Source organism: Podarcis vaucheri (assembly GCF_965113315.1).
Source record: "Podarcis vaucheri genome assembly, chromosome: 5".
Classification (NCBI taxonomy): domain Eukaryota; kingdom Metazoa; phylum Chordata; class Lepidosauria; order Squamata; family Lacertidae; genus Podarcis; species Podarcis vaucheri.
The window spans coordinates 57,828,227-57,853,541 of NC_138763.1; the positions used below are offsets into that span (position 1 = coordinate 57,828,227).

At 42.5% G+C, this 25,315-nt stretch overlaps 1 protein-coding gene across 1 annotated transcript in view; it reads right to left on the bottom strand.

Annotated features, from left to right (window-relative positions):
• Nucleotides 1-21,369, bottom strand: part of CHST15 (carbohydrate sulfotransferase 15) — a 69,446-nt gene extending 48,077 nt beyond the window's left edge. Inside the window, exon 1 of the mRNA XM_082222779.1 lies at nt 21,171-21,369. The gene's annotated coding sequence lies outside the window, so the exon portion shown is untranslated. The remainder of the gene's footprint in view (nt 1-21,170) is intronic.
• Nucleotides 21,370-25,315: the final 3,946 nt, after the last annotated feature.

Here is a 25,315-nt window from a genome sequence, read left to right on the forward strand (position 1 = left end):
GCCTGAGGAAGTTGCCTCACTCTCCCTAATGGTAGGGCCACTACCATTACCTACTAAAACTGATATGTGGAAGAGTGGGTGCCATTTATCCTGCTAAATGCTGGGAAAGACTGACGTTGGCTGCTAGTTAAGATGTCCCGCAGCACTACTCAGATCAAACCAAAACTACACTAGATAGATTACACAATCGACCTGTAGGAAGCTGAATAAGCTGCAACTCTTCTGTTTTGGACAAACCTCCACAACCATGAATAGCAACCCCATTCCAACCTTATGAGTGTCTTTCTTGGTGGCCAGTCCCTGCATCCTTTTCCTGAACTAGGTAACCCCTAATGTCTTCAACCAACCTGACACAAAGGTAAAAAATATTGCTCCTCTTTCCTCTCTTTCTTGATCTTCCCCTGAATCCATGTTTGATTCCCTATATTGATTTCACAGTCCCTTCTCCACCACCAACCATAAAATCTAAAGCTAATAAATGTGCCCACAGTCACGTTCCCTGTTCTTTCTTTCAAACTCAATTAAAAAAAATAACTAAATTGCCCAAAGGCTGAACGAGAAATAGAACTTCCCATTGGGAGCACTTTTCAAAATAAAACCTATTCTAAAAGCAAATCACAGATTATCAAAGTCCTCAGGATTCAAAATCAAAAGTGAGAAAGCGGATTTTATATTATCCAAATTCTGCCGTAAGAGCATTGGGCATAACACATGCACCATAGCTATAATTCTTGATCTATGGCATCATTAACAGATTATGCCTTCAGATATGAGAGAGTTGGTGTTTGAGTTTGTATCCACCTGGAACCTTCTTGCGGGGGCAAGGTGTACAAATCTAGCATAGAAAGTACCTGATGTTCTTCCAATATCCTGCTCCATTTTGTCTCTTTCTCTTTTCTATTTCACTTGTTTCAAATACTTGGCCACATGGAATTTTAAACACAGTCATAAAGCTGTATTTTTAAGAATACCACATTGTTCCTCTTGGACTACTCCAAACCAGGTTCCCACCATTTCTTTACACTCCTCTGTCAAAGCTTACCAACCCAAGCCTGATCACAGCAGCCCTGTACGGCAGCTCCAAGAGGACTGCCCAAAAGTGTAGAATTACTGCTTTAGATTGATGTCCACTTATTTGAGATTAGCTACCATTTTTACATTGAAGCTTGCCTGTCCTAACTGATGTCTAGAAAAGGCAGGAAGTGGGCTTGTATAAGTCCCAATTGTGCCACTTGTTCCCAACACTTGCAAGACACAGGACCAGGCCTTGGCTCTTGCAAAACATAAAGAGGACATCCAAATCCACCACTTCTGCTCTCTCAGCAACCTCCCACTCACTTCACAGGCTTAGCTGCAGTGGAAGCAGGGAATTGTTTTTACCTTGTATTTTTGGGGGGAAAAACACTTTACCAACAATCAGTTCTGGAGCACTATGTCTATAAATTAATGTCTCATTCCTTAGTGCTGTCACAGGCAGGTCTAAATTATGTGCATATGTTTTCCATTGTATATAGTCACCATAGCAGGGCACAAAAGGTGAGAAGCTGACAAGGAGAATTATTAAAAGAAAAGTGATGAAAAAGAGAGAGAGAATGTCAAGAGTGATATGTCAGCAAATCCAGGTGCCACTTAGTGAAACATTTTAAAATCTGATTTATAAAACCATAACTTTGTTGAAGGACCTGGCACTTCGAGGATAGAGATTAGCAAATGGCTGCAAGGAAATATCAGCCTCCATCATAGGCTAAGCGAATCCTAGCTGTTCAGCCCCACCCCTTGCCTCACATGACCTCAGTGGGTTCTGCCACCTAGCAGGCAGAGGAGGTAAAAGGAAAACCACAGTGAAGGCCGGGGATGCCGACTTGCCTCCCACATTGAGAGGGTGTGGTCATGTGACATGTCATGTCACATGGTGCCGTGCTTTCTTGCCACAGCCCAGCAGCTCAGAAGCCAGGCTATGGCTGGGACGAGTGAAGCAAAGATCTTCCGCACTTGTCCCAGCCACCGCTGGCTCCTGGGTTACTGGGTGGAAACTGGGGTTGTGGCACATGGAGGGGTGTCAGCCCTCTCAATATGGGGGGGGGACACAGCCGTCTGCCAAACAATACTGAGGGAGCTGAAGTCCCCAGAGCTGCTAGTGAAGGCCAAGGATTAGAACAAGAAATGCCACCTCCATAATCCTGGCACCATAGGGACACATGACTAATACTTCTGTTCCCGATTCCAGACATAAATGTGATTTTTAATATTCTGAAAATATAGCAACTTGTGCAAAACAATGAGTTGGATCCAGGTTAGCCATTCTGTATTCCTTTTGTGTACTATTTATGAAAGACCCTGAGATACAGAGTAAAGGCTCCCTGCTAGAGGAAGCATGGAAGTGAATGTCACCAATCAATCATTGCCCCTGTAGCTCCCTGAGCTGCCTCTCATTTCATCTCCTACATTTAGCCCACCTTTCTACTGCGATAGAGCCCAAAGCAGTATACATCTGGATTCCACATATGGACACATATGCAGACTTGCTTAGCTTCAGTAAGGTGGCCATCTCATGTGCCTTCAGACCACCCCCTGGAATTTGACCTGCTCTTGAGTACGCCCAAAGCCCTACTGAAGAGGTTAATGTCCAACAAAGTGAATGTGGGTATAATATGGAATAGTATAAGCAGGTAAGCTTAACATGTTTATGTGTAAAGCTTAATTAAATTATTATTTAAAATGCTAATTAAAATAATATAATATAATAAATATCTAAATGTTAATAAAAGCTCTACAAATATCATCCTCGTGGAAGAAGATGCAAGAGGTTTGCCACTAGATATTGAACAACTGATGACCTTTGGGACGTACATCAAGAGTAACAGAGGTAAGTTTTAGAATAAAACAGGGGAAACACTAAAAGGTCTGAAATTTTTTTAAAGTTCAAATAAATGCATGATCTCTAAACCCATATGAAGATTCTCAAACGATAGACTCACATTTTTCACTTTTTTGAATTAGAACAAGAACATGGTACAACATGTTCTCCATCTCCAGCTTTGCATCAATATGCAAATTGTGCAAAACCACATGGAACCAAAATATGCAAATTAACAGCGGCCTCATGGAATATCCATTCAGTGCTGAATGTTCCTCATTCCTGAAAGAGGGAACAATCTTTCCACTTCTGATTAAACACAAAACAACAGTTATTTCCTTTGCTCACTGCTGATGTTAACTAGAACCATACTAGATGTAAAATCACAACTAGTCCTAAATTAAAGTGCAGCAAAAACTAAAACCTAGTGCAGCCTAATGTTATAGACACTAAGGTATGAGCAGATTTGTGAGTCATATCTTACCTCAGTCATGAACTCAGTTGGTGGTGATAAAAGTGATGATGATGATGATGATGATAGCAGGCTGTTGTACAGATTATCATGTGTGAATTAATGCAGATCAAGGGGTGAAACATTTCCTGGCCTATACTCTTTAAGGCAGGGATAGCTAATAAGGTACCCTCCATGTAATTTGGACTACAACTCCCAACAGCTCCAACCTGCATGACCAATGGTCACAGATGATAAGAGTTGTAGTGCACATCATCTGGAGGACACCACATTGGCCACCTCCAGTTTAAGGCTACAGGTGGGAATTACATATCTAAATGTACCCTTACCAAAATAAACAAGTCATCTGGGAACACCAAAAAATAGCATGTTTTGGACCTACCTGGGCTTAGCCTTTTTCCTGACATACTAATTTTCTACAGAGCAGCACGGGTGTGGCATGTAACCAAATAGTCTTATCCATGGTTGCTCCCATACTATAGCTCAAGGACAGCCACTTTAGTGCCCTCCATGTGTTGCCCAACTCCATCTCTCAATATCCCTAACCAATACCCATGCTAACTGGGGCTGACGGGAGCTGGAGTCCAATGACAACTAGTTGTTGCTCTAGTCTAAGTGCTAGTCAGAACCAGGCCAGATGGCTAGTCTTCTTATCTAAAGTTGGGTTCAAAGGGAGTTAGTTGAACTTAGGTCCCAATAAAATCAGTGGGACAAATTAGCATCATCTTAAATCTCATTGCTTCAAATGGAAACTAAGTGCAATTATCTTGGACTAGACCTACACTTAGGCCACTTTTATGTTTGTTTAAAATAAATGGCCTTTAAATCTGTAGTCATGAATGAGCTCCAGAACTGGATATTGGAAAAAAGATTTGCTTTTCCAGATTCTGAAAAAGACAGAGCACTAAACTGCATATTGTATGAACTTTGGCACACCCAAGCATTGCCAACTTTCTAAACATGCCATGCTCATGGATTCCCAATGTATGGCTTTGAACAGATTTCAGACTCTATGGCTACACCCTCTATAATGGCTAATGATGTGCAGAGTCTCTGTGTCCTTAGAATATACACATCCCTATTTCCTTTGGTAGCACACACTGGATTTCAGTAAGACTAGGGTTTTACCTATATTCTGCTGCCTTTTTTTTGTTTTGCTTTTTATTGAAATGTATTGAAAAGTAAACAGGCAAAAAAGCACACACACACACACACACACACTTATTCATTAATTTTAAGTATCATCCACTTATTTACACAACGTTAACACACGTCTTGACCTCCCTCCTATCCTGTGACGGTTTTCTTACATCTTTTCTTCTCCTGCAGTCTCTAAATCTATGATTTACGCATAACAAGGTTTATGTTAAGCCTACTGTAGTTTTTAATTTGTTACAGTTACTTTCAATGTACTTCACAAATTTACTCCATTTTTCAATAAACTTTGTTTCTTTTTGATGTTTAATTTTGTTTGTCATTCTTGCTAATTCTGCATATTCAAATAATTTTGTTTGCCAATCCATAATTGTGGGGGTCTCTGTTAATTTTGAGCTATCAGTATCCTAGCTGCCGTTGTCGCATACTGAAATAAATTCAGGTTTCTCTTCAGATCGTATAAATCTTTCACCTTTTACATTCTGCTGCCTTTAAATGCTTGAAGCAATACTGTACTGACTTGTTACTAATTCCACATATATTATGTGTTGCGGCTATATTTTTATTGCTCTTTCAAAATACAACAGGACAAGGGACCATAGCTTAATGGCGCCACATGTGCTTTGCATGCAGATCAATACTTGGTATTTATATTTAAAAGGATCAGAGAACTGCCAGTGTGGTGGAGTGGTTAAGAGCGGTGGACTCGTAATCTGGTAAACAGGGTTCGCGTCCCCGCTCCTCCACATGCAGCTACTGGGTGACCTTGGGCCAGTCACACTTCTCTGAAGTCTCTCAGCCTCACTCACCTCACAGAGTGTTTGTTGTGGGGGAGGAAAGGAAAGGAGATTGTTAGCTGCTTTGAAACTCCTTAGGATAGTGATATAGTGGGATATCAAATCCAAACTCTTCTTCAAATGATGGGAAATATCCCTAGCCAGGGACCCTGGAGAACTGCTACTTGTCAAGGGGACAGCACTGAATCAGATGTACAAATAATCTGACCTGGTAGAAGGCAACTTCCTATATTCCTAATGTGTAAGAAATCTTGATTCAATTGGAAAGTGCACAATTCTACCACTCTAAATTGTGTAGATATTGTGAAATGATTCTACATCCTAACATATATACAAATATCTTTTTTAAAGGTATAACTGTTCATTAACTAAAAAGTATTTTGATAATTGCAACTGTGTAACAGAAGAACAACATTATTGTGGTACTTCCAGCTGATGCAGACAATGGTGTGCTTTGTCTTTATCTTACATTTATCTCCCACCCCCACCCCTAATAACTTTAAAATAAAGGGGATCAAATTAAACAAGAAAAAACCTCCTCAGGGATGAGTATACAAATGAACACAAAATATTTTAGAACAGATTCTGGAATGCTTTTGCAATTTACAACCCAATGTTCCAGTGCTGGAGGATAAAAGCCTGAAAGACTAGGAAATTATTGTGCCCACTTAAAAGGCTACTATTAAGTAACTATTAAATCCTGGCAGAAGCTTTTTATACATTTCATTGTACAGTGCCAGAATGAGATATCTCCAAATTGTAGCTTGTGCCATCCAAAAATTATATATTATTTAGTGAGAACATTTTGATGTGCTAAAACTGTGTTGGATAATTGTTAGTGAGTGGCTGTGGAGGAGACATTCACGGAAAATGCTTCAATCATAAAATTACTTAAATTTGATTTAACAAAACTGAATTGCAGTGACATTCAGCTAAAAGCTACTCATAAAATATCAAGAAACCTAAAAGAACAGTTACAACACACTGCTCTTATGCTTTCACTACCTTGCTGATAAAGACAAGCACTTTACTCATGCAGTGGCAGCCCATGAGGTAGGGCAGAAAATGGTAAACAGCCACAGCCTCTGAGTGGCTATAAGAGGGGGAAGGAGCCCTATGAATTTGCCAGTAACCTTAGGGGAACCAAGGCTGGTGGCAATTCAGGCCGCACCCTATACACCAATGATGAGGTTGTTGCTGGATTACAACTCTCATGCTGGCTGGCACTGATGGGAGTTGAAATCCAATAACATTTGAACGGCCACAGGTCCCCAAGACCATTGGACCATACAATTTCAGGGTGCTGCTGGCTATTCACCAGCTGTGCTCTTGTCTCATCCTGCAAAATACACTTCCTTCCTCCAACAGATGCTCATCAGAAAGGGTCCAAACTCTCTTGCCACTCAGTCTATGCCTGATATTGGTCACTGGTGTTTACTGCCCCCACCTTGTCAGCTGCCACTGAATCCATGATGTTTCTGAGACACATAGTAAGTCTATAAATTCATCACACATTATCTGCACACAGACTTTAGGTCTCTGTAGTCAAAAGCTGACTATAGCACAGATGGAGAACCCCCCCCCAACCAAGTTGGAATCCCACAATAGTTTGTACCCACATCCTACAACTACTTAACTAAATAGTACCTGGGAAACAACAACAACTGTAAATTCTGTTATGGAAAATGACCATCTCTGATGACTGGGGAAACAAAAGACATATGGACTGAGATAAAGCAGAAAGGTGGCATTTTAAGTATTAGTGCTAAGCTCTGTAGCGAAAAGTGAATTATGCCATCTATCAGACTACATTGAAAGGTAGCACCATATCTGGCTTCTGAACTTAAACATTGTAACTGCACAATATGTATTTTAGTTACTGTGGTGGACTTCTTACTGGACTTACAGCTGCATACTCCTATGCATCGAAAAATAACTCTCCACTTTTTTTTACACCCTCTGTTGTTTCTTTCCCTCCGTTCTCTTTATCTTTTTATCCCGCTTTGTTCTATAGCATGGGACTACAGACCTAAGCTACAAGTGATCCTGCTTACTATCTTTGTCTGTGTATAGGATACAGAAAGCTGTCTTCTGGATGCTTCCACATGGCAGTTTATTGTGGACTTGGTTTGGCTCGTGCTCAAACGCTTTTCACAGTAATGATATATCGCTATTATCAAAATGCCAGCCCATACTCTCTTACACTCTCTGCATCAGATATAAAGGTTTCCTTGCTGGGTCTTAAAAGTCAGGTTAATCTGGGGGGGGGGGGTTGAATTAAAAAAATCAATTGGAAGCCTCATCACTTCATCAACTCTGAACCAACCTCAGATAATTGCTGGAGAAGTGGTACTGTGGGAGCAGGTCTGTACCCATAGGCAGACTGAGGGGAGCATGGCCAATTTAGTCGCACTGGGCCTAGAGCTTTGGGGGGCATCACAGGGGCACCACAACTATTATATAGACTGGAAGGCGAGAGGCAGAATGAGAGGTGGGGGTGCTGGATTTTGGCATTGCACAGGGTGTTGCTGAAATTTGAGACCCCAAGATCTGCCATTGCTGTACCATATGCTTTTGGGGTATGTGGTGATAGTACCATTGTGGAAGGAAACTTTGATTCATATATGCATGCCAAGATGCTTTACTTTGCACTAAAATAGCCATACCTTTCTTAGGCATATTTTCAGAATTTGCTTTCCAAAATGTTTGAAGACTTCCTTGCAGATTACTGTCAATATATGTATTTAAAATAGCCTTACAAAATGCACTTTGGTTTGTATATTTTTATGCATCTCTGAGTCACCTGAAGCTCATGTTACTTGATTACACATCACACATCTAGCAATTCACTGAAAAAGTTTAAAAGCCAATATAGTTTTGGAAAGGGGGGAGGGAAACACCTACAAGGGAAGACTGTCAAGTGTGACAGTGAATTCACTAATGTGAACTCTTTACTGCTAGCCTGATTTATTCTGACTCATTTCTTCAACCTGAGATACTCTGTGTTTTGTGGCCTTCTAAATGTGTGTGTGTGTGCGTGTGTGTGTATAATATCGAAACTATTTGAACAGATGGAGAATGTATTGCAAAAAGCCTTACAAGAAGTATTGTGGTGAATTATCCAGAACTATGTAAAATGGTTTCTGCCGTATGCATGTCTTGGATCCTTGAACCCTGTGTAGGCCTTATCTGAAATAACTGTGATATCAGCTCCTGAATCTATTTAAAAATTAATGGTTGAACCAGATTTGTTTGTTTGTTTTCTTGTTTGGTCAAAACACACATTCCCCACGGTAGGAAAAACAGAGGAAGGAGGAGTGGAATTGCACGATGTGTACATATCATGAAACGCCAATGTCCAAAAAGCACACATTACAGGGTAGATAAAAGTCAGCAACTCAATGCAAAAACTATCACATTTCGAACCAACATGGTTTATTGTCAAAAACTGGCAAAAAGACATTGCAGATTCCAGCTACTGTTGCTATCAAATCTAGAAGACTTAACAGAAACTGATGACATCTTTTTTCACAGCATAAAGGAAAGAACTGCCATGCATGCTTTGTAACTATACAAAGTTAGAAAGAGAAACAGTTCATGTTCACTGCAAATGTGATAGAAGATCATAATCTGGATAATCTCCTCAGTAGTGGAATAGCTGCCCCAATTTAACTGAACTATTCATTTTTCCTTGTACAGGAAATGGTTCTGTTTTCTTTGTCAAGTTAGGAATCTACAACTTTTAAAACTTAAATTCTAACAATATGTCAAGGAAGACTTCAAGGGCACACCAGCCAGTAAGCTAGTTGGGGAGGGGGGGTTTCTATTTTAAGCAAGAAAAAAACAGACACTACTCAATACAATTCCACACAAATACAGTGCTACAAAGTTCAGTGCAGCATAGGGATTAAACAATATAAGGATATTGAGGGAACTTTGTTGTCTTGCACTCCATTTCTGAGCATGAGTCGAAGTGGTGATGTTTATCTTTAACACCACATATGGCTTAGGACACAAGTACCTGACGTGACATCTGCTCCCATTCGAAACTGTCCATGCTATCCTTGCCATTCAAGGCAAGGCTATTGGGTGACCACAGATTGAATCTACTCAATCTGAATTCCCTCCCCAGGGAGACCTGCCTGGCTGCAACATGCTTACCTCTCAGCACCAGGCAAAGTCATTTGTATTCCCTAAGGCTTTTAACTGTATTTGTTTATTGTGTTGTTATTTATTTTATTGTAATTCAGTTTTGTATTTTATCATGTTTTTTGTAAACAACACTGGAAACTTTGGTGAATTATATAAGCATTTTGAAGAAAATAAGCAACTTATGTGATTATGATTTCTAGTGTGCAGATAGCAGGGATGGGGACAAGGCAGCATGTTTGTTAAATCAAATGCTTGCCTACTGCACTGGTGTGAGTGCTTCTCTACCCTTTGAAAGCAGAACACATATATAGCAAGTGAGATGTTAGCATTACAGGCACACACCATGTTTACTTTTTAGCCATTTTCATCCATTCATTTTACCTTTCCTAGATCCCAAACAGTTAATTCTCTAAAACTTTGGCCATGAGAGTTGGTGTGTCTTCTCAAGAACTCATTCTTCTTAAAAGAGTCACAATTTTTCACAGCATTTCAGGAATAGAAGGGGATGGGAGAGATCTGCCAATAATTTTCAGGATGTGTTTCTTAAAAGTAATCCCCGGAAAGTGCAGTATACATTTGTCTTTTCCTCTTAATGTCCATGATAATAGCATCATGGATCCCACCCTTAACCTCACAGGAAATAACATTTACCATCTGGCGCAAGTTTGCCTTCACATAATAGCTATGTGAGTGGCAAAAAAAGGCACAAACCTAATCTGCTGGCACTAAACCAAAACATTGAGCAAGCCTGTGCAACTAATACAGCCTGTGCCCTGGTTATATTAAGTGTGTGTCTCACACACCATGATCAATAACATGTCAAAAACAGGAATGTAATTAATGAACTTCCATGTGTCTTCTGAATGCTAGAAGGCTGCTTTGTAAGCTCATATAATTAGTCAGTTAGTTAGAGCTTTCCCCATCACTCCCAGCAAAAATCGTTCCTTTTTGCCTATTTTTATGTGATTGCATATTATTCTTGAGAAAGTTCAACTACCGGATCCTTACATACACCAAAGGAAACAATGCAGGCAGTCATAAGATGACACAGTCTGCCCTTCACAGACCATGACACAGTACAACTACAGAAACAACTCAATTAAACTTGGGGGGAGACATGAATAGCACTAAGAGCAATAACAGCTCTGGGAAATGACACCCAAAAAAGAAAAATCAAGAGAGGCCTTCTTGGCACCTACTGGTAATTTTTGTACTTACCAAGCAGAAATTCAAAGTTAATAAACAATAGGACTGCTTATGAGCCTCACAATCTTTGTCAAATCATTCAACATTTTGAACACTAAACCCATCCGAATCTCAAGGTTGGAGCCCCATATTGGTCAAAAGATTCTCCATAGCAGGTGTTGGACAAATGACCCTTACAACCCATTTTCTAGGCCACTTATCTCAAGTAATGAAATAACATTACAGTAATATTGGGGTTAGGGACGCGGGTGGCACTATGGGTTAAACCACAGAGCCTAGGACTTGCCAATCAGAAGGTCGGCGGTTCAGATCCCCGTGACGGGGTGATCTCTCATTGCTTGGTCCCTGCTCCTGCCAACCTAGCAGTTCGAAAGCACGTCAAAGTGCAAGTAAATAAATAGGTACCGCTCTGGCGGGAAGGTAAATGGCATTTCTGTGCATTGCTCTGGTTCGCTGGGAGCGGCTTAGTCATGCTGGCCACATGACCCGGAAGCTGTATGCCAGCTCCCTGGGCCAATAAAGCGAGATGAGCGTCGCAACCCCAGAGTCGGCCACAACTGGACCTAATGGTCGGGGGTCCCTTTACCTTTACAGTGGTGCCTCACAAGACGAAATTAATTCGTTCCGCAAGTCTCTTCGTCTTGCGGTTTTTTCGTCTTGCGATGCACGGTTTCCCATAGGAATGCATTGAAAATCAATTAATGCGTTCCTAGGGAAACCGCCTTCAGACCAGGTCCGGGGACAGTCTGTTCCCGGACCTCTTCTGAAGGCTGGGGGGGTACAAGGGCTTTTCTTCCCACCCCCAGCATTTTAAAAAACCCTGGGACAGCGGAGGACTTCTCTGCTGTCCGGGGCGATCTTAAAATGCTGGCGGGCGGCATTTTAAAATCGCCCCGGACAGCGGAGGACTTCTCCGCTGTCCGGGGCAATTTAAAAGCCCCTGGGAAGGCAGGCAGGGGGGACAAAGACTTTCGCCCCCTGCCCGCCTTCAGAAGGTGTTCCCGCCCCCCGCCCCGCTTCGGAACAGCGTTCCGAAGTGGGGCGGCTGGGGCAGGTGTCCCCGCCCCCCCTCCCCGCTTCGGAACAGCGTTCCGAAGTGGGGCGGCTGGGGCAGGTGTCCCCGCCCCCCTCCTCGCTTCGGAACAGCGTTCCGAAGTGGGGCGGCTGGGGTAGGTGTCCCCGCCCCCCCTCCCCGCTTCGGAACAGCGTTCCGAAGCGGGGCGGCTGGGGCAGGTGTCCCCGCAACCCCTCCCCGCTTCGGAACAGCATTTTAAAACCTCCCCGGGACACGGGGAGATTTTAAAATGCTGGGGGTCGGCAGCGCTTCGCTCCCGACCCCCAGCATTTTAAAATCTCCCCGGGACAGAGACTTCTCTGCTGTCCCTTGGAGATTTTAAAATGCTGGGGGTCGGCAGCGAACGCTTCGCTCCCGCCCGCCAGCATTTTAAGATCGCCCGGGGCAGGCGGGGGGGAAGGCAGGCGGGGGGGAGCAAAGACTTTTGCCCCCCGCCGGCCTTCAGAAGAGGTCCTCTTCTGAAGGCCGGCTGTGGGCGAAAGTCTTTGCTCCCGACCGTCAGCATTTCCCTATGGGCTTTCGTCTTGCGATGCAAGCCCATAGGGAAATTCGTCTTGCGAAGCGCCTCCAAAACAGAAAACCCTTTCGTCTTGCGGGTTTTCCGTCTTGCGAGGCATTCGTCTTGCGGGGTACCACTGTACCTTTAATCTTGAGGTTATGTTTTATAGCACCTTAGAACTTCACACCAAAACTAAGTAGCTGGCTATCTTCAGAAAATTCCTGTAGTACAAGGAAAGGCCTATTCAAGACAAAATATCCACTTAATTCAGTAAGATTTTCTTAATTTAAAACAAGGTTCATACAGAAAAGGACTATTCACCAATACTGCTGTATATGCCAATAATTTTTTAGGAGTCGAAGGTGATGAAAATAGTTATTACAGGGACAAATGCAATACAAAATGTTTGTATACAAACCTACCATTTTAACTTTTAATTAAAATTGTGTATTTTAACAGAACAGGTTGAACCAAGATCAAGGAGCAAGATGGGAAATAGAAAATAATCTGCAGATTAGACTGATATGACTTTTTTCATAATGATTCATCCCTAGGCAATGCCCCAGGAGTTCTGTTTGAAGCACCCCTCTCAACTTAAACATTTTGAAAAAATAAACTCTATGAGTCTATGATTCTATGATATATGCTTACAAGCACCTAGGGAAAAAACACTCTGATTTTATAACAGTTCCAACGAACAGCCAACCAACCTTGAGTTACCAACCAAGTATGGCATTAAAACTAACTTGACTAAGGAACATCAGAAGTAGACCCAATTGATTCTCGTGACTGCTAGGAGAAGCGCACCTACTCCCTTTATCCAAAATTACGGGTAATTATGCCTTGAATACACAACAACAGAAAAGTTAGCACTAAGGAAGGTAAGAAGTGAGAAGTTTCAGTTAAGTTAGAAGTAAATGTAGAGTAGGAGTAGATGACTTGAATCAAGAAAAAACTAAGACTGAAAACTCATTTATAAAGTGCTTCCTTTTATCATGAGAGATAAATAAAATTAATTTTGAACACCATATCATGAATCATAGTTAGCAGGGCAAAGCAGCATTCCCTGTAGTGTTTGAATGAAATGTTGTACTATAATTTATTACAGGAGATACAAGGAAATCAAATGTGTTTGCTGTACTAAAGCCCAAGCAATTAAATGGATATTATCCATGTTTCAGTAATGATGATATTCAAGGAATCTAAATAATTATGATTTCCATTGTATTATTATTTTAAAATTATTTTTTCCCCAAAGAAAGCATCCTTTAATAAATGCAATGTGGAAAAACTGTTTTTATGGAACTGCCAAGAAAAACAATCGTTTCATTAAGGTTAACAGATTTACTTTCTCAAGGATCACTTGCACTTGGAACACAAAGGGCAGATTAGAATCAGCAACCTTTCTATAAACACAACAATGGTACGAATTAGCTGACAACCTGACAGCGTGATCCTTCCCTTCCCTATTGCCATTCTGAAGCTGTGTGCTGCTTCACCAAGGGCAATGCAGCACACCCTGCCAGTGCACACGTGGTACTCCTATCCCCCACATCCAGCAACCCAACAGCCAACATGTACTGGGAATTTGAAGAGAATTGAGCTGCTTGATGGTTGGATATGAAGGGTACAAAGTTATCTGTGAAGCACTGAGCATAATCCACTGTGACCCTGCATAGTGACAGCCAACCAAGCTCAGGGCAGGTAGAAAGGAGGGAGATCCACATCAGATATACAGTGGTACCTCGGGTTACATACGCTTCGGGATACATACACTTCAGGTTACAGACTCCGCTAACCCAGAAATAGTCCTTCAGGTTAAGAACTTTGCTTCAGGATGAGAACAGAAATCGTGCTCTGGTGGCATGGAAGCAGCAGGAGGCCCCATTAGCGTTTCTGTTACAGACGCTTCAGGTTAAGAACAGTTTCAGGTTAAGTACGGACCTCCGGAACGAATTAAGTACTTAACCCGAGGTACCACTGTATGTACATATGAGTTGTGGCACTCCCTCCCCACATCTTCATTATACAGTTTCCGGGCTTCTGACACGTTAGGTCACATTATTTTTCAGATTGCAAGGTGTTTTAAAACTGTGTTTCAAGGTTGTAATCAGCCCTGGGACCTTAGGGTGAAGGGAGGGTAATTGTAAGCGCTAAACATGCACAGGTTCTGCATGGATGCAAGAGAGATTATGTCATTAGTCTGAATATATAAGTAGGTTTACACTGGATGGATTCTAATTATACCTAGACATATGCAGGTAAACATATATAAAAATAGCAAACTAATTGTACGTATGCCAATCTAACATTATTTTCTTGCCCATAAATCAATGGGAGTCACTCTTTTCAGATAAAGTACAAGGAGATGCAACTGAGGGCACTTACAAGGAGGAAGGTGGTGTTCCTGACACTTCCCAAGGTTACAGACGTGAGGTGCAAATTCAGTCTTCATCAAAATGATGTCTTCAGTACATTTTCTCCTAAAACTAAAGTCAATGGTTCCTATTGACTTCTTTGGGAGCCAGTAAAGGGTTGTCCACTGGAGTAATCTGTCCCCCCAGCAACAGAAATGGAGGGAAAGATTTATGGAGACAGGGGAAGATATTAACAGGGAGAGGGAGAGGGAGAGGGAGAGGGAGAGAGAGAGAGAGAGAGAGAGAGAGAGAGAGAGAAGTGGGGACCTAATTGTGAGTGCTGAACCAATGTATTGCCTTGGTAATGGACACAATGAGAGCCAATAAACTGAAGCACAATCTAGACCGAAGCAGTGTTAGTGAGTGGTTCTCTAGAATGAATGGCTAGGAGGTGGCCTGCTCCCGATGGGGTTACACTCCCTTTGAAGGAGTAGGTACATAGTTTGGCATTTCTTCTGAAACCATCGCTGTCTCTTGACCTCAATGGTGTAGAGTGCCTTCCATTCACCTTGGCTGGTGGCCCAGCTACACTTCCATCTGAACAGGGATAGCCTAATGTCTGTTGCCTATGCTCTGGTAACCTCTAGGTTTTAATACTGCATTTTTAAATAGTTCTAACCTGAGCTCATGTTGGAGAATGGGTAAGAAAATAATTAAATATAGTAGTAGTAAGTAGTAGTAGTAGTAGTAGTAGTAGTACAGTGGTACCTCAGGTTAAGAACTTAATTCTTTCTGGAGGTCCGTTCTTAACCTGAAACTGTTCTTAACCTGAGACACCACTTTAGCTAATGGAGTCTCCCACTGCCGCTGCACGATTTCTGTTCCCATCCTGAAGCAAAGTTCTTAACCCGAGGTACTATTTCTGGGTTAGCAAAGTCTGTAACCTGAAGTGTCTGCAACCTGAAGCATCTGTAACCCGAGGTACCCCTGTAATATATTTTCCTTCCAGCTCTTATTTTTCATTTCAGTGCCTGCTGAACTTCTATCCTCCAGCCACCACTCCAGCCACCACAATAAAGATATTCTTATTCTCCCAGCCACTACCTTCCCTTTCTTCCTAAACCTCTTTCTTTTGAGCTTCCTAGTACTCAGTCTACTTGCCTTGTCCAAACAGATCAGCCTGTCCTTTGGGTTTGAAATGAGGTTTCCTTAGCCAAACCTGAAATCACAGACAACTTCCCTCAGCAGACAGAATATATATGAACATTCTGTGGCATAGCATCTGCTCAGCCAAAAGGTACCAGGGGCATCATTATCACCTCAATAAAGCACACTGCAATCATGTTGGATGAAGCTAGTAAATTATTATTCCTAATAATTATTCCCCCCCCCCAAAAAAAAAAAAAAAGTATCAATCCATGGTGTTTTGTCACAACTGCTGCTTTGGAATTTGATGGTGATGGCTGCCAGCTGAGAACTACTATCCTCAAAACAAGCAGGTTTTTTCGTCAGCTGGAACTACTGGGCATTCTATAATTATAACACCACTTAGCAATTATATAGTATTTTCTGAGTGTTGAAAGTAGAGGTGGATGGATCAAGCTATTTCCAGTTCATGTCACTTTTGTATGTGTTCATCCACAAATCCTCTCTGTCTCATTTTCACATTAATCGGAGAGCTTTTCTTTGGCCAGCATGAAAAACTACATTTAAATGTGTATTTTGAGCATATTCTCTCACAAAATATGCATTTCAAGTGGAACACAGGCAAGACTGAATAGGTCACTGTTCCCCACCAACTTGATGATAAGCAGTTTTCATCAGGATCTCCTGTCCTCAGTTCAGTTACTTATATTTTAATCTGTTTTATGTCTTCAACATATTGGTAGACATGGAAAATGCTCTCTGCAATGCAGAAACTACTTTCAATATTTTGTTTCTCAAAACAACTACTACCCTAATGTTGAATATTATTTTCACAGTGTTTCCACATTTTCTGTTACTTTATTGTCTTCCCCAACAAAGAACTAAATGCAAAGTTATCAATATATCAATTGTATCAAAAGCCAATGTCAACAAAAGCAGTACATGCAGCAGAGAATTAGTCAAGTTAACTAAAACTATTTGTAAATGCATGTTTCTATCAAATAAGAGGTATATTTAAAATGTGGGTTTTATTTATAATGCTTTTGAGTTATACAGTTTCATATTTTTCTTTGACTGTTAAGAAATATTTGAAATATCATAGTTGAAATTTCATAATTTGCTCACTTGCTAGCCTTAAGTCACTTCTTGTTGGGCAAAGATAACAAAACCTGTTACAGGATTTCATATTGCAATTGGAAGCATTTTATAATGCAAATTCAAAGTTTTAACCTATTCTTATTTCAGTTAAGGTAAATAAAAGTTGGTTTTGATGTTAAATTTTGTATCAGATTCTAAACAAGGGCTGGAGAACCTTTATTAGCCTTGGGGCCACATTTTCTCATGGATAACCTTTTGGGAGCCATATGTCATTGGTGGGTAGGTCCAAAGGCAAAAGTGAAGGCAGCCAGAACCAAAAGTGGCGAGAGCAACAGATGTGATTCTTATCTTTGAATGTGACTACATTCCAGTCATGCAAAAGTCAGCAGTTCCTACACCCACACACCTCCAGCTTCCATCCAGACAGGGAAGAGACATCACCATTTCAAGGATGCTTGACAGTCAGGCAAAAATACTCAAGGAGAATGAAGAGCAGGGCCAGTGAGTACCATGGGCAGGAGAGAGGGGCATGGCCTAGGAGTCCCAAAGGCTGGACAGAAAGGATTGTGGGGGGCACATTTATCCACACATCCAGCCTGAAATTCCTTACCCCTGTTCCAAACTGTACAATTACTGACTTCAGACATTAGGCTTTGGCTCCATATTGAGTATATTTATAAACACTGGAATGGTTTTCAGGATACCCTCAGGGTCCAAGCACAATAAATGCTGTTGTGTTCAGTGACCTTTATATAAGCAAAGCATTCTTTTCAGCATGTAAATTAATTTTCTTCTCTTGGCTTGTAACAAGCCAAATGACTATTTTGACTCAGTGCCCAACTTTAGGAGAAAGTAAGATAGTGGCAGAGAGTAGGACTGAAACTTTTAAGATATCATAAGACAGCCAGTTTTGAGCAATTATATTCAGCACATTTAATGAAAACTGGTAATTATAGTGACTGGTGACTTCAGGAATTCCCCTCCATAATTACGGTAAGCAGAAGACTAATGTTGTTCAATGAAATGTTTGTCTACAGAAATGAATAAACAAGCACATCTTATTCTGTCATCTCTCCAAAATATTTACTCTTCATGAAAAATCATTGCTAACCAGTAATGTGCAAAATTGAGTCATTCTTTGATTAGCCCAGATTTACAAGTTGCCAATGGCTTTATATGTCAGAAACAAGAGATATATATCTTAGATATGCTTCACATGATGAAGGTAATTCACTGCTATATAAATTCAGAATGGATATTCACTGACATAAGATCTGAAACTGTTGGAAGAAGTATTGAAGCCATGGTTTATGAAATGAACAATAAGTGACAGTATTCTTTATGTGAAGACTTGAAGAATGACTTTGCTAAAGATACCAGTATTTGTCTTTCAAGTCTACCAATAATTATGATCTAAAGGGTCAGATGTCTACAGAACAAAGTATCATAATAGTAAAATGAAAACATTTATCACCAATATAGCAATGCTTAAATTTAATGGTGATTAGATGCTTAAAGTTTTTGTGTTACAGTGGTACCTCGAGTTACAAACACCTCAGGTTACAAACGCTTCAGGTTACAAACTCCACTAACCTGGAAGAGTTACCTCAAGTTGAGAACTTTGTGCCAGGATGAGAACAGAAATTGTGTGCCGGTGGCACAGCAGCAGCAAGAGGCCCCATTAGTGAAAGCACGCCTCTAGTTAAGAACAGTTTCAGTTTAAGAACGGACCTCCGGAATGAATTAAGTTCGTAAGTAGAGGTACCACTGTACATAAGAATTTGTTAATGAACTCTGAAGCCAGTTTCAGCAGCAACAGACAACTATTAAGTTCATCAGTTTGATGTGAATATTTCATCATTATCAGAATATATTTACTAGTTTTATCCCCATAAACACTTTTTCTGGAAGACATATCTATCTTGATTTGAGTTAAATGAGGGTGGCAGCAGGAAGAATAGCCAAGCCGCACTTGAGATACAGGCTATTTCACAATTCTTTCCTGACAAATCACCATAAAAATGCTGTAATTAGCCAATCAGCAATTCTCAGTTTTATAGTGGTGAGCCCAACAGGCAACCCAGCGAGGTGGCAACAAAATCGCATTATCTTAGTTATTATGCAACTCTTCTAAGGCCTTGTTTCAGACACACAACATTTTGAAAGGGCAATTTCTTTTTCTTAAAAAAGAAAAATCAAGTACCCTTTTCATTTCACAGAGTGTAAATGCTGAGTAGCACAGCCTGTCTACTGAATTAATGGATGTGTGTATTAAGAAACAGACACAACGCACTGCACGCCTCACTGTTATTATCAATAACCTAAGAAGCAGTGAGAAGGGCAATTTTAAAACTCTGCTTAAAAGAGGATTTTAAAGGTTCACATGCCAAATGCAAAACAATGTGCCTGCTTTTCTGACTTTTCAATGCTTTTCCCCCCAGGAAATTGCTATCATGTGTTGCTTTACAGGAGAAGACGGAAATGAGGGGAAAGTTAAAAGCATTTCAAGTTCATCACCAAGTTGTCGCAGAACAGTGACTACCACTAGCAGAAAGCTCGAGTCAATGACTGACCAATGTCTCTGTGTCAGATGAATCCACAAATTGTCTTCTCTACAGATGCTGTGGCCGATATTGTCATGGCAGAAAGCTTTTTGGCAAGCAGTCTAATCAAGCAACCGAACGATACTATGTCAAGAAACACAGTTCTCCACAAACTGTGCTAATATATAAAGGCCACTTATAGACACATTCACCAACTCAAACACACATGCATTCATATATAAATGGGTCCATACAGAAATTTCCATATCCTTATAATAGGATTGTCAGATCAAACGATACGTTAGAATGATTATTATTTCAGATAGGCTTATAAAAGCTGGCATTCATTCAAAAGCCAGAATGATTTAGCAAAACTTCATCAAAAAACGTGTGTATCTCTATACACCCTCAAGACAATAAAAAGAAGTAAATGCTTCCAGTTAGCAATACAGTATGTTTTGTGCTTGTTCTAATATATAACAGTAAAATATAGTCATATAGGTTTATGAAGCAGCGAGGGCTTATATGATCCTGTTTAAATATATGCTACTGCATTGACAGAATGCCTAATCTACATGCTTCCCAAGGATTTTACACAAATACTATCGACCACACCACACTCCTGTACAAAGAACTCCTACAAGCAGCCAAGCCTGCAGCACGCCAACTCAGCGTTTGAGAGTGTCAGGACAAATATCCCAATCATGACTGTGCTTCTGGTAACGTGCCATGTGCATGCGTTATGCCTTTGCTCCCATCCCTTCTTATCATACTGGTCTAATATACCTTGGAAGTCCAAAGAGAGGGCAGTACTTATCAGAGCCCTATAGCCTGCCTTGGATATGGCTGGTGCTAAATAGATGTCAGAAGTACAACTATCAGTGGCACTAAGTGGGCAGGAGAAGAAAGGCAGAAAGAGCCAGTGCATTATGACAGAGTTCTCCCAAAATAACTCATCCATATTCCTTACAGTACCCCAATAACCCTGTTTGGATGAGTGCACGGTTATTCTAACGTCTGAGGATTTCAGCTACTGCATCTCCTTAGCCTGTTGACTGTCAGCCCGGTATAGTAGTTAGAGGGCACCCTGGTTAAAATTCCTGCGCTCCCTGGGTAGCTTTGGGCAAGCCAGTCTCTCAAAAAGCCAGCTTATGGCAAAAGGCTCTGGAGGAAGGGAAATAGGGGCTAAGATCCTACAAAGTGCCTTCAGCTGCTGGGAAGGAGGGCAGAGTACAATCAAAGAAGCAGAGGCAAAGTTTCCTTTTGTTGCTACACCTGTGCCAGCCTGCGCCTCCTGCCAGGAGGGTGCAGAGACGACTCCCAAGGCGCCCCGGGCGTCTTCAGCGCCTCTTCCCCACGCCCAGCCGCCGGTGCCTGGCTCCGCTTCCCTCCGTGCCCCTTGGGCTCTCCAGAGGGGCACCGCGCGCTGCCACCTTCCCGGGCAGGTCTCGCGCTCCTACGCCTGCGCACTGAGGCCGAGCCCCCCCCCTCCCCTCCTGCGCACCCCACCCCCTCCTCGACTTGCTGCTCCACACAACTTCTTCCCACAAAGTGGAGACGAGAGCCGGGGTGGAGCCCCAGTTCGCGCGGACGCCGGAGCTCTCGCCTGCTGCCGCTGACCTTGGGGCGCTTCCCCGGCGGCGGCGGCGCCGCGCGCTCACCAATGCGGGTCCCAAACGAGACCCGGCGGCGGCGGCGGGGCGGCACGTGCCGCGGCCTCCTTCCCCTCAACTTCTTTCCCCTCGGCGTCGCCTCGTCGAGCCTCCACGGCCAGCATCTCTCGCCGCCCGCGCCCCGCCTCGCCTCCACTTACCTCGCTCTTGCTCGCCCCTTTCTTCTCCTCCTCACACTTTCCTGACGAGGGGACGGCGGGATGGGGAGGAGGAGGAGGAGGGTCGAGGAGTTCGCTCCGCTTCGCAGGCAGCGCAGCCTAAGCCTCCCGGCTCCGGCTGGCGGCGGTGCTGTCGCGCCTCCAGCCGCTTGTTCGCTCGCGAAGCCGCGCTCTGCACCACACGCCGGGCAGCGGCTGAGGGGAAGGAGGGGCGGGGCGGAGCCGGAGCCCGAGGGAAGGAGGGAGGGAGGGAGACGTGGTGCCTCGGACCTGCCGCCTTTCCTCAGCGAACGGGCGCGAAGCTAATTGCCTGCTGTTACAGGGAGAGCGGCGGCGGCGGCGGCGGCGGCTGGGGCTGCTTCCCTCGCGCTCGTTCCGGGCTGAAAGAATGAAGGCGTTTCAGGCGGTTACCGGCGGCGGCGGCGAGTGCCACGAGCCGAGCGCCAAGAGAGCCCAGCCCAAAGCTGCGGGCTGATACTTTCCGAGCCCGTGGCCGCCGCTCTCGAGTCCCCTGGGGACGGGGAGCGAGTGAGTCTCCGCGAGGCTAAAAATAAAGAAGTTTGATTAAAGTTCCTTGGCGCTCTTCGGAGCAGCAGCCGCAGCTGCCCAACCCAAGGGTGGCACCCTCGCCACAGCGCCGCGAAGGGAAGGCGAGGCTAGCTCGGACCCGGCTCTGAGGAAGAAAGGCAAAGGCACGTTTCTCCCTACGGAGATGAGATGCTGGGAGCCTGGGCCAATCCAGAGTTCCCAGCGCCATATACCTCTTCCCAGCGCGTGTGCGAGGAGATACACACGCCGCGTAACCTAAGATGCTGCTGCTGCCGCCGCCGCCGCCGCCTTCTCCTCCCTTCTTCTTTTCAAGCACTTCCACTCACCGATTGCAATGTCAAAATCCTGAAAGAGGTTTCGTTATCTTTGCCTGAGGAGAGCAGATCTGAAGGCTGCTTCACCTGTCACAAGATCCTTACTGAAAAGTCGGAATTGGCATGCAACCCATGCCTGCACTATCACATGTGTATAAGATGTTGCTGAACGGCCAGGCAACAAAAAAAATCACCCAAGTGTGCTGCTGTCATATGCAATGATCTAAATGCAGCATGCAGGCGAATTATTTGTGTAGAAATGCTTGTTCGGTGCATTTGACAGTTGTGCAGGAAATGCAGTGGGGTACAAGGTATCTTAGGTTGTGCAGTGCAAAGAACAGAAAAAGGAACACTTTTTTGTTTGTTTTTTGTTTTAGTTCAACCAAAGGTATGGCCAGCCCCATCCCATGGGGGGGGGGTAATACAGCAATTCCTGAATTCTCTGGATCTGCCTCTCTATTCTGAACCACCAAAAGTTTGGACTGAAATGTCTTACACTGCTTCTGGAAGATGCCCAGCTTTGTCAAGTTTCCAGGACTTTTGGAAGCAAAACCTGAAAATCTATTCAGATGTTATCTTTACTCAACAAATAAAAGAAAGTTCATCCGAGAACGGCCATTTCTCCAAATTACACTCGTTTCAGTTAGAGCTGTTGATTTAGTAGCAAAGTTTCTTGATGATTAGCCCTCTTTAACGATTCATTAATTGAGTGATTCAATATTACTTTGTCCCCATATTGAAAAACAAAAAGTCTCTCAGCCTCACTCACCTCACAGAGTGTTTGTTGTGGGGGAGGAAGGGAAAGGAGAATGCTAGCCGCTTTGAGACTCCTTCGGGTAGTGATAAAGCGGGATATCAAATCCAAAATCCTCTTCTTCTTCTTCTTCTTCTTCTTCTTCTTCTTCTTGTACTTCTTCTCCGTCACCCTCTATCTGAATTTGCATCTGAACAGATGTAAAAGACTAGGATTGAGGTTGAATCCCAACAAGACAGAAGTACTGTTTCTGGGAGTTAGGAGACGGGCAGGTGTGGGGGACTCCCTGGTCCTGAATGGATGTGCTGCTGAAGTTTCAGGTGCACAGCCTAGGAGTCATTTTGGATTCACAGCTGTCCATGGAAGCGCAGGTTAACTCTGTGTCCAGGGCAGCTGTCTACCAGCTCCATCTGGTATGCTGGCTGAGATCCATATACTAAACAAAGGAATCAGTAGGCCTGAGAGAACAGCAAGGTTTGCAGAAGTGTGAAATATCCTTAGAAAAAAGCCCCAAACAGAGAGACCCTAACAAATCTTATTAAGGTCTCAGTATGCTAAGTGGCCACAGAACATTGGGGGGAGGCTGCGGTTAGTGGCTTGAATCCTGAAAAGAGGGTATTTCACACTAGTATTTTGTTGTAGGTGCCATTTGTCATTCAATAACAACCAACTCTTTATCTTAGATGAATCAGCCAAAGACACACATCAATGACTGATCTAAACTGCATCCACTATTTTCAGCAGTGTTTATTAAAGCATTTGTTTACTAATTTTAACTGTGTGTAAAGGAAATTGAAAATTCCTGCTGCTTTCTTGGATGTCATTTATTTATTTTTAATGGCTAAGGCTGCAATAATAGGTTAACTAGAAAATAAGCCCCAGTTTGACTTATTTCCATAGAAACATGCATAGGAATTAGTTAGAAAGATAGGCATCCCTGTGCTAACTAAATCTCCTTCATCAAGACCAAGCAACATGCCAAACTATGGTCTTACAGACTAACTTCACTGAGCATCCATAGACCATTCTGGATGCTACTCTTCTGTACGTGCAGTTTGAAAATAACTTTAAGAGCACCTGAAGCTGCCTTTGCATGTCATATCTATTCAAACAAGCAGAAACCTTTGCTATTTTTTCCTTGTTTCTCTACCCTAGTGGTAGGAAAAGTGAAATCTGCAAAATGTTTATTTAAAATATGGGTGATCAAGTGCAATGGCTTCCAACCAGTTTGTCATGTAATGGACCCCTTGCCTTTATTTTATTGTATTAAATGTCTACCCCACCTTTCAGCGCCCAAGGCAGCTTCCAGATTAAAAATGCAAAAACACATTAAAAAGTAATGAGATAAAAACAAATACACCACTTAAGTCATTAAAAACAGCTGCAAGAGAGGAGCATAAAACAAATAGGTTGGTTTAAAAATACATACGTTGCCACAGCAGGTAGCACATGTTAAAAGCATGGCAGTGGAGTTTTTGGAGGGTTTGTTTTTTTAAAGGTCTTTGCCATCCTACAACACTCCCAAATGTTGAATTTTTCAAGGAGTGTAAATCCCCGCCCAGCATAGGCCTTCACTTCAAGCCCAGTTCAGATCTTCTACTAGGTGGAAGTATTTCTGTCTTACAGGTATACCTCAGGTCCTTTGCTACAGAGCCATCAGTCCAATGGGATCTTTTGATTATAAACCACTTCCTTATTGATGAAATACATATGTCTCTGTTCCAGTGACTTCCAGCTGCATATACCATAAAATGTGGTTTCTTGGATTGCTTTAAATTCCTGCTTCAGGGATTACCGTTTGAAAGCAAAGCAAATGTAATCCTTATAAGAAACAAGATGTCTCCATTCTGAAGAAAATCAATTCCGTTTTATAATTTGAAAAGCACAGTAACAGCATGAAAGATTGAGTAAAAGCACAGAAGTGGATGTACTTGTTATGAAGAGCATCTGATCCTAGAAAGTGAAACAACACAAGGCTTTTATTCGGCCATCTATTCACTCCATGTTTCTGTCTAACCATTTGAACTTTGGGCCTTACCCAAATTCTTGGCCCAGTTTTGAAATTGTAAACCTTCTGAAAACCCTTTCCAATACTGCTGCTGAAGAACCCCTGGGCACTCACATCTTCCCAACATATGAGTTGATACTGCTTCCCTCTCTTTCCTAGTAAGCAGCAGCAACTTAACTGTCAGCTGTTTGCCACTCATCGGCTGAGAGTATACCTACTCAACACTTCCCTGCAGCTTCTTTCAAGGAAGCATGTCCACCACCAATGAACCAGTGTTAGAAACTCAGGTGTATAAGCTAATTGCCAAATGGGACCTTAAAGCTAGGTTACTGTCATCACAATGGAATGTCTAGGTGCCATTTCGTTTTGCAGTAGAATTTCTTCTTATTCTTATTTTTATTATTCGATTCATTTCTATACCACTTTATATTTTAATGGGGGGGGACTCAAAGCAGTTCACAACGCATTGAAACAGCAAATAAAACAATCCAGAATAAAAACA